Here is a 7,733-nt window from a genome sequence, read left to right on the forward strand (position 1 = left end):
CAGGTGTCACACACAGGTGTCACACACACACAGGTGTCACACACACAGGTGTCACACACACACAGGTGTCACACACAGGTGACTGGAAGCAGCGATGAGATAAGAAAAGGCACAGTAACAACAATGCCAATAACAGTTTACAAGACAGGAAGCAATTCACAGGTCGTTGTTCTGGGCGAACTGGTCCCACCCAGCCCCACCCTGTGCCAGCTGTTAAAGAGGAGACAAGACCCCCCTGGGTGGTACAGAATGACCCCGGGCCCTGGCTGTGCCCCTCCTGCCTGCTGCAAAACGTAGCCCCTTCCAGCACACCTGACCAGCACGGGCTTAGGTGAGGGAAGGCTGTGGATGTGTCTGCCTGGACTTCAGCAAAGCCTTGGGCACCGTCTCCCATGGCACACTCCTGGAAAAGCTGCAGCCACGGCTTGGACAGGACACTCTGTGTTGGGTTAAGGGCCCAGGGAGTGGGGGAATGGTGCTGCATCCAGTTGGCATCCGGGCATTAGTGGTGTCCCCAGGGATCAGTGTTGGGCCCAGCCCTGTTTAATTTCTTTTTTGGTGATCTGGATGAGGATATGCAGTCCACCATTAGCAAACTGGACAACACCAAGCTGGGGGGAGTGTGGATCTGCTGGAGGGCAGGAGGGCTCTGCAGAGGCATCTGGACAGGCTGGATCCATGGGCTGAGGCCAACGGGCTGAAGGTCAACAAGAACAAGTGCTGGGTCCTGCACTTTGGCCACAACAACCCCCTGCAGCTCCAGGCTGGGGTGGAGGGGCTGGAAAGTGGCCCGGCAGAGAAGGACCTGGGGGTGCTGGACATGAAGAATAATTTCTGCACAGAAAGGATGGTTAGATATTGGAATGGGCTGCCCAGGGAGGTGGTGGAGTGACTGTCACAGGTAGGAGTGGGGCTTTAGACAAAGTTTGTTGGAGAAGCCCTCCTCTTGAGTTGAAGAAGGGACCCCCTGGCTTTCTAAACTCCTCAGAGAGGAGCCTGGGGGCGGCTGGATCCCATCTTAGCCCCAGACTTTGTCAGCAATGTAAGTACAACTTTGTCCCACAGGACTAAAGATGGCAAACTGGGTATATTTATATAAAAGGAATTATTCATTATGACAGATAGACAAAAGATATTAATAACAATGTTTTACTACACAATATAAAAACTAAAACTACTGGTAGTGTGTAGTATAGTGCACTATGTCAAGGCAATTATATTAAAGCTAGCAAAGAGAAACAGTCATTAGAGATCAGTGTAACTCACCATACCAGTGCTTGTGGGCAGATCTCTTTCTCTCAGCCTTGAGGAGAATCCTTGAAGGGTTGTCCCCACTACAAGGGAGAAGACTCCACACACACTCCAAGAAGAGTATGTTAGAAGAATCTGATCACATGAAAGTGCACTGGCCTTTTATAGTATAAAGGGATTGACTGTCAGTCCCATGTCTCCAGGTCAGTTTAGCAGCTTATCTGCCAAATCTTTGCCTCACTACCAGGACGTTGATTCGGGGTGATGAGCCAGACTGGTACCTGGAATGCAGGTACCTCTTGCCCTATAAAAGCACCCACTGCATATGTGCACATTATTGTCAACTATGCTGAGATACACCAAGCTCCTGAGTTTTACTATTTTATCTTAACTCATGTAAGTTTAAAAGAGTGTTAGCTATATTATCATCACACATTACACTTCTACATACAAAATTCTTAGAAAAATCAGTTAGAGTTGGCACTATTAAACTGAGTATAATATAGAACTAGCTATTGATTCTGTTATTTCAATTTTATGCACTTCTGGAATGGTCAGTATCCTAATAAAAAGACATTCTGATTAATAACAATATTACAGCAACATTAAATTCAGAAAGTCTGCTGTGCTTGGGGACCATCCAAACCAGTCATCCCACTAGTGATGTTCTCCACCCCTTTTCACTTGCTCTAGGATAGAGGGTATTTTTTCCACATCATGACGGACAGTGATTCATGTTTTTCAACTGTCCTTTTGCAATTGTTGTACCAGTTTGTGTAGATCAGTGTTCCAGCAGCTCTTTAACCAGGTAGTGTCCATTCCAACAGGTGCTGATGCCTGACAACACCATCTCCCAGCTGTAGGGAGACCCTTGGAGGCCCCTGAGATGTGTTCCGAGTCCATGCTGAGGCAGCCCCCAGGCTCTTGAAGGATATTGCTCTCCACTGCAGGGTGCCAGGTGTTACCATCAGGGTGATGACCAATCCAGCCACTGCTCTCTCACATAAAACAATTTATATCTCAGCAGCTGTGCTGCGTGGGTCGGGTTCATTTCCTCAGTTCAGAAGGTGGGAAATATCCATCACGAGCTGATCCTGTGTTGGTGGCCACCAGAATCAGGAGCCAACCCAGGCTAATGGGCCTCGAGTGTCCATCGGAGTCACAGGTACAATCCCAGCTTGGGGCAATTTGACCACAACTGGTTGGCCCACCTTTGTGCCACCCTGAAAGGCTTCAATTTTATCATTTGGAGCTGATTCAAGAGACAGAGGGCTCAAGAAAGCTCGTGAAACAGGATGACCCATTGGTCCATATCGGTTATTTATCTGATATATATATATATATTTATATATTTATATATATATTTATCTGGTGATCTTTTATCCCATTCAGATTCATGTGGCCTAAGGGAGCCTTTCAGCAAACAATTTCCAGCTCCACGACCCCGTTTGCTTGGGGATAATAAGGTGTGTGGAAAACTTGTTTGATACCTTCCCTTATGGCCCAGTCTTGTACCATCCCACTGCTGAATTGTGATCCATTGTCACTTTGTACAGTCTGGGACAGGGAGACTGGAAAACCAGCTACTGAGTCCCAAAACAGCAGCTTTGGCATCAGCACGTCTGCTTTAAGTGGCAGTGACAGCCCAGAGACCCCTCCCACGCCTGTCGGTGTGTCCCTACAGCCACTGGATGTCCCCAGAGGGCCAATACAATAAATTCGCCGAGTGGATCAGAGTGTTTTGTTGCTTTTGATATGTAAAGGCGGTGCCTGGTCTGGGTGATTTTGTCCAAGTCTTAACTGGCACCGGGGACATTGTGTGAGAATGTCTTTACAAATCATTCTGCTCGATGGCCACCCTCTACTTTGTGCTGCAAAAACTAAAGCTTCCTGTCCACTTTGCCCTAATTTACAGTGCAGCCTCTTGCCCAGTTGGTACCAGTGCTGAGGATCTTCCAACAGATCAATTCTTATCTTTTTAATGTTTGTCATCTGATCCAGCTGGTTGTTCCAATAAGTCTGTAAGGCTTGAAACTTGGCACGAGCTTTTACCCGTCTCTGTGGACTGTGGGCATTGAGCCTGTAACAACCACCAACCTTCCTTCTTCCAAACCCCTTTTCCATTCACTTGCCAATCTACAGCTTCCCACTGACACAACCACTGTGTGGCACCGGCCCAGACTGCATAGGAACCAACACACCTTGTCCTTGCCTTCTCTTTTACTGCCAGCAGTGCAGCTTTCAGCTCTCCCACCTCTGCACTTCCCATTCCTGCTGCTGCTTCCCTTCCTGCCTGAACACTCAGAGCAGCTGCTCTGTACTTCCATTTACCATCAGTGTGTTTGGCTGAGGCCTCAGTAGACCAGACACCTTTAACTTCAGAGTCTGAGGGAAGTGCAGGAGCATCAAGTACAGGACTCTTTATGTGGCTGGTGCAGAGCCAGCATACCTGGGGGCACAGCTATGGTAATTTGGAAGGTTTTGTCAACCCTTCAGTTATATCCATTTGATCTGTGACTCATGAGACACAGGCACACCATTTGTGTACTGCTGGTCCCTGTGCAGTCCCACCTGGTGGAGCACCACCCTTCCTAATACTGGCTGACAGGTTGAAAGGTCCTTGGACTTGCAAGGCTGATGCTGGTTGATTTTTTCTATTTGTTTAAGAGCTCAGGTCAGAGATAATGATCCCCTTTCCCAGTATCTTTCTTCAGTGTATTTTAATGCTATGGAACTGAACCCTAAGGGCCATTTGTGTCCATGAGGGCCTTTCTGGAACATATTACAGCAAGTCCCCTCTTCAGCAAAACCCAGTTCAGCTATTATAGGATAACTGGACTGAACTGGCCCAAGTGACTGATATGTTTTTAGCTCTTCTATCAGTGTTTGCAAAGCCTGTTTGTTACTATCAAGCCACTTCCAGGTCTGTTTTTTTGCCTCATTAATGCATACGAGGGTCATAGAAAACCCAGGAACATGATTTCTCCAGTATCCTAAGGTACCCAAGATCTCTTGAAGTTCCTTTCTAATAGTAGGAGTGCCTATGGCATCCAATTTTGTAATGGTTTCATGCAGGATTACAGCCTGACCTGCAATCCACCAGGTTCCCAGGAATGTCACCTCTTCAGAGGGGTCTTGGCATTTGGCAGAGGGCACTTCTGTCACCTCCTCATTTAATTTATTCTATATATTTGTGCTGTTGTTCTTACTGCACTTTCCTCTTCACCTCCTGTCAACACACCATCACTTTAGTGATCGATTTGTGCTCCTTTCAGGATTTCTATTTGTCGAAGGAGTTCAGCTGAAGCATCGTGAGCAGCTGTAGGTGAGTGTTTATACCCTCGGGGCAGATGATTAAAGGTGTACTGTGTTCCCTCCCAAGGAAATGCAAACTCGGGTTTATCTCCCTCCCGAAGTGGCCCCATGAAGAACACGCCTTTTACTCCCAGAACTGCCTTTTACACCCAGAACTGCCTTTTACACCCAGAACTGCCATCCCTGCACGTTCAGCTGCCCGTGAGACTGGCAGTGCTTGGGACACTGCAGTGGGTGGTCCTGTATCAGCCCCTGACAATCAGTTGTCAAACATCACTCCCACCCAGTTCCTCACTGGCCAAACAGGAGAGTTGTATGAGGAGTGTATCCCAAATACAATATCCTGTCGGGGTTGGCAGAGAACCTGTCAGCAGCCTGGCAATTAGTGACGAGGAATGTAAACAACTTTTAGGAAATATTTACTGTGATGCCGGACGGAACAAACGTAGTGCAGCCCAGACCAAAGGTCCCCAGTCAAAATGTGTACAGTGTCACCAACAGCATGTCACAGCATGCACAGTGTCCTCAGTGTCACCAGTAAGAGTGTGTGCAGTGTCTACAGTTTTTTATGCTTGAGGCTGTTGACCAATTGTGTTGTGGCACGAGAGTGTACAAAGAGTATAAAAGGAACACTTGAGAGCAGTAAACAGCTTCCTGTTCACCTTACACCTGGACTACGTCTGATACCTGTGTCACTTTGGCCGTTCCGACATTATCAGCAACAATATCCCTTTGTTCTAAATATTTAATTACTTTATCTATCCCTTGTCTGGCTGCAGGATGAATAGGGCACTGTTTGATATTAGTCACAGCCAAAGCAGGTAAAACTGGAGCCATTTCTAATAGATTCATTTTTCTGTTTTTTCCAGAAAATTTACTATATGGAGGTTTTTCTGTGGACCCGAATGACAAACATTCCCGTTGGGCAATTGCCAAACTTTTCCTTTAAGGATATCATGTCCTAAAATGATCTGTGATTGCAAATGTGTGTGAGGACATCCATTTTCCCCCAGGTAACCATAAACAAACCCTGGCAGTGTAACATTTAACACTCTACCCGTTGAATCCTGTTAAACACACCCTTGTTCTTTGAAAAATTAAGTTTAATTTTCCAGATGATCAGATATATTTGAGCTCCTGTATAAATCAGAAAATTCAAAGGTTGTTTCTAGGTCCTACTGGTAAATAGATAAGGGGCCTGACCACTGATAAGTCACAATGTGCCTGGTGAGAAGGGCCAAGGGTCGCCCAGTGCTTGGTGGGTTTTTCCCTTTCGTGTTTCCAAAGGGCTGGGGGGTGTCATTCCTGTGGAGGCTTTTTGTTCTTCTCATTTCCCCTGACTGCCCTGGGTTTGTCCATGTTTTTCCTGTAGATTTGCCAGTTGCAGGGGAGTCCCAGGGAGGGGTTCTGACCACGTTCCTCTTCTGACCTCCTTGGGGTCCTTCGGGCACTTTGGTCTTAATTACAGGTCTTATTTTTAAGTCTGGAACCTCTTCCTCTCTAGGACATGGGGGTTCAATTGTTTCATCTGAGTCCCATTCTGCCTCACCAGCATTTTCATCTGGGCTTTCCCAAATATCACAGTCCAAATCCTCAGGTGATACTATTAATTTTCATATTTTTCTAACATCCAGAGGATTGGGGGGGTTTTACTAATGTCAGGGTGTAATAAAGTCAGGGTTAGATGGGATATTGGGAAGAAAATTTTTAAAATACATGGAGCATGATCTGACCACTGGAAAAATATTCTGTATTTAGGTATTTAACATTCCATTTCCTAAATCTACAAAGAAACCCAAAAAGCTCTTCTTTCTTCCGCAAGAAAAATGCCAGACTGTAAAGGCTCATAGGCCCTAGATTTAACACTGACTAAAATTCAAAGTGGTTAAAACAAAACTACAAATAGGAGGTGTATCTCCCCAAAGATTCTGAATAACTCTGCCATGTGAAAAGGGGAGATTTCCCCAAACCCTCAGTGTTTGATTGGTCTGTTGGTGCCCCAGGAAAGCCGAGACCCTTGTGCCCGACCAGTCAGTGTCCCGTTACGGGGACCCTTCACCGAGCAGTTCACTAGGTCTGGTAGTAAATTATAACTAAACCTGAGATAAGTTAGGGGTGGTTTGACTGACTTGTTCAGGGTCACATGCCAAACACAGAAACCCCCTCTTGGGTCTCCACACCTTCACCCACTTCTGGTGGCTGCCAGCACCCATGAAGGACTCACATGAATGGTTGACAGAATAACCCTCTTTATTAATAAATTGTAAGGCTTGAAAATTGCTGGTGATAGTATCTAACTTCAAAAATGTAATCAAAGCAATGCACAGACAAGCTCTAATCCCCAAGAAAAGCTGCCCTGAGCTACTGATTCAGCATGCACAGGGTACAGTTCTTACCCAATGGGCCCACATGGCACAGAGACAGGTTCAGCCCTGACTGATCCCAAAGTTACAACGGAGTCTTCCCCCACTTCTTCTTAAGTCCCTTCAATCATTTTTATTTATGCTTAGGTGGAGCCTGAGTGACTTTAGTCATCCATCTCACTCAGTGAGGGGTGGTCATACCGTGGGGACGGGCGTCTCTGTCCAGTGCCTGAGACAACCTTGAGATGGGACACGGGCAGTCCGAGGAGAGGGATTTGGCCGTGGTTGCCAATTGCACAGCAGGACTTTACCTTCCTTTATCTCCCTTGGCTTCCAGCTGCTGTGCAGCTGATCAGCTACAAGGTACCACCGAGTTCCCTCCTCTGCAAGGTTCTGACAGAGCCACGGGGTCTCCACTCTGCTCCACCCTCCACTGAGTCCCCGTTGGATTGTGCTGTGTGGGAGGTCGGGAATACTGACTGTGTTCCACCCAGAGTTAGCAACTGTATTTCCCCCTATAATTTAGTACCGTTATCTTTTTACCCTCAGGCATCTTCCTACAAACTACTTCAACAAATTACAGAGCAGAAAAATGAAACTTTCATTTATTGAGGTATTGGAATAAAGTCAGGTGCCTTTCTGGAATGGATGTAAATAAACATACGTAGAAGGAGAATGTAGTGAACTAGCAGTGCACTACTGTTTTACAGCAAGGCTCACAACATTTAAAATATTCACTCAGGGTGGGAAGAAGGGCATGACAGGCTGAGAGAGTTGGGGCTGGTCAGCCTGGAGAAGACTCCA

At 46.5% G+C, this 7,733-nt stretch overlaps 1 pseudogene; it reads left to right on the top strand.

Annotated features, from left to right (window-relative positions):
- Positions 1–1,515: 1,515 nt before the first annotated feature.
- LOC108509459 overlaps positions 1,516–7,733 on the top strand; it is an 8,584-nt pseudogene continuing 2,366 nt past the window's right edge.

This window comes from Lepidothrix coronata, unplaced genomic scaffold (genome assembly GCF_001604755.1).
Source record: "Lepidothrix coronata isolate B3197 unplaced genomic scaffold, Lepidothrix_coronata-1.0 Scaffold368, whole genome shotgun sequence".
Taxonomy (NCBI): Eukaryota; Metazoa; Chordata; class Aves; order Passeriformes; family Pipridae; genus Lepidothrix; species Lepidothrix coronata.